At 52.6% G+C, this 2,664-nt stretch overlaps 1 non-coding gene across 1 annotated transcript; it reads left to right on the plus strand.

Annotated features, from left to right (window-relative positions):
* Positions 1-501: 501 nt before the first annotated feature.
* TRNAT-AGU (transfer RNA threonine (anticodon AGU)) lies at positions 502-575 on the plus strand. Its single transcript has one exon. It is a non-coding gene; the product is annotated as a tRNA-Thr (tRNA).
* Positions 576-2,664: the final 2,089 nt, after the last annotated feature.

Here is a 2,664-nt window from a genome sequence, read left to right on the forward strand (position 1 = left end):
GGTATGTTTTCTACACGCAGAGCACGGTGTGCTCAGCGGCGCGTGGTTTCTGGCATCATTAGTGATGATTGCGGCCCCTAACCGGGGCCGAGTCTTCCCTTGGTAGCCTCTGCGGTGAGCTCTGGGCAGTCGAGGCGGTGTGGCGTAAGCAGGACTGGAGCCTCGTGAGGAGCCGTCCCTCGCCGGTTGTTTGAGCTGCTGGTATTTCTGTGCCTTCGCTCAGCCTTTCCACGTCCGGTGCCCAGGCCGCTGCCAAGGCGGGAGCTTATTTGCAGCCACGCACTGAGGAGCGGGAGTCGCCGAGCGCCGGCCGCGGCTCTGCGTCTCCTGGCTGCTCGCAGCCGCAGCACGAAACATTTCTCGCCTCGCAGCTGCCCGTCGGAGTTTGGCGGGAGCGGAACTCACGGGCAGAAGCACGGGGCACAGCAGGATGGCGACTTAGCAGGAGCGAGCCGAGTCCGCCATAGCATTGGGGCGGCGCGGAAGCCAAGAGCAACGGCTGGCGCCGTGGCTTAGTTGGTTAAAGCGCCTGTCTAGTAAACAGGAGATCCTGGGTTCGAATCCCAGCGGTGCCTACGCCGGGCGGAGCCTGCGTTTTGTTCCCGGGCGCTCTTTTCCGGCGGGCTGGGGACGCCCGTGGTGTGAGGACGGGGGCGGGTGCAGGGCTGCGGCTCCGCTTCCATTGGAAGGCGAAAGCCCAGAACGAACGGGTATGGAAATCGGTGCGGGGGCTGCCCCTGCCTGCTCCGTGCACTGCAAGTTCGCCGCGTGTGGATCGCACTGATCAGATGCTGCACTGGCTCATGGGCACAGACCCCATTTGTCTGGATTCTGTAAGAGGGACTCTGTGTTTTTGTGTTGGTCACAAACATGGAGCCTTGGCTCCTGTACAGCTTTCTCAGATGATCTGCATATTGACTTGGGAAGTAGTGTCTTAAGCCAGTGTTTAAGCAAACTGACCAAACTGTGTTGTTTGGGGATTTTGTGCATAATTTAATGACACAAAGACCTTTCAGAGGCTGCCGGCTTTGGCTCTTGCATGCTCTGTGCATGTACTCAGGCCATGGCTTCACCTGACCCCCATGCCTGCCCTGCCTGCCCACAGCATGTGGGGCAGTGCCTGCCATGCTGGGCTGTTTGCTGTGCCTCTTGTTCGGCCAGCAAAGTTTGCAGGCAACAGCAATGGGAGCTGCACTGCCGTCAGGGGCGATAGCTCAAGGCTCAGCTGCTTCCAGGGTTTGCTGCCTGCCTGTTCCTCACAGGGGCCTGCGGACACCTCAGGCTATAGAAGATGTCAGTCCCTCTGTTCTCTTCAGTTGCTTTGCCCAGCGTTTTGCACTGCCTTTTGTCCTTTGTGTGATCCCCAGGAGGGTAGGTAAGTGCTGTCTGGGAGCAGGCAATATTCAACTGTCTCCTAAAATGCTGCGTTTTTGAGTGTCCTGGAATGGGAAATGTGGGTCGATCCTGATTCCCAGATGAAGCAGTGCCTATGCCTGTTGAAACTGGTGTTGATTTTGACTGAGCAATACATCACTTCACTCATTTTCCTCATAGGAGTAGCCAGCTGGACTGTTCAACCTGTTCAGCTAACTTTACGGAAACTACTTCCATACAAAAGGTTTTGCAAGATGAAGGCTTTCAGCTGCTCTTCTGTTAGAGATAATATTAAGCTCCTAAGCTAGAGTGAGAGCCCCAGAAGGATACTCCTCAGTGGGAATGTGGGAAGTGTTTTAATGCTGATGATAACCCCACCCTCAGTTCAAGTGTCAGAACACTGGTGATGCCAAAAAGGTCCTCATGGTATGGGGTCCCACAGAGACAAACAAGCCACTATCACCTGAGCTCAACGGTCACCATGAGCCAGTGTGGTTTGCTGCTTTTGGTTTTCCTTTTACAGGTGGGAATAGGCCAGGTGAAGGCCACTTAAATCTAAACAAAGATTGTAGTTAGAGATCTGTCAGTAGTGATAAAACTGCATTAAAGCTCATGCGTGGTTTGCCAGGTAGCAACAGCTCTGCTGGTGTTTGCCATGTTGCATTTGAACACAAGTGATCAAGCGTGGTCTGTCTAGCTCCCAGACAGCGAGAGAGCACCGGCTCAGGCTGGCCTGGCACATGAAGAGCCCTGTTCTGTGCTCCTCAGCTTCTGGACACTCTGCTTTTAACTTATGATCTCTTTTGCCATCTGCAAACCTGCAATAACACTGATCTCATGGAGCTGGTGGGAGAGTTAATGAATGTTGCATGAAGCACTTTGAGATTTTGGACAAAATCAATATGATTTAAGCTGTGTTTTTATTTTTCTTCTCCATAAGCTCAGTCTTTCTGCAGTTAGGTCGCGCTGGTACCAAGCCTCTCCAGCATGCTGGCAGTGGTCACAGATGCATTTGGTTTGCTTTTGGGAAAAGGGGGCTGGCTGACTCCACCTCATTGCTGGGGCAGACAATCAACTTGCAAATGAAACTTTTGAAGGGTTTAACTAAAGGTGCTCCTTGGAAATTTAGCGTCCATAATTTGTACCTCTTACAGGTTTGTAGTTGAATTAGGAGCATTTGTGCATTTTGAGATGTGTGTTAAAAGTAACTACCTCCAAGAAAGGGCAAGTGTTGACACTTGTGAAACAAAAGCTGCAATGCTAAGGCCTCCTCCACGTGACATTCATTTT

This window comes from Dryobates pubescens, chromosome 19, assembly GCF_014839835.1.
Source record: "Dryobates pubescens isolate bDryPub1 chromosome 19, bDryPub1.pri, whole genome shotgun sequence".
NCBI classification, from domain to species: Eukaryota; Metazoa; Chordata; class Aves; order Piciformes; family Picidae; genus Dryobates; species Dryobates pubescens.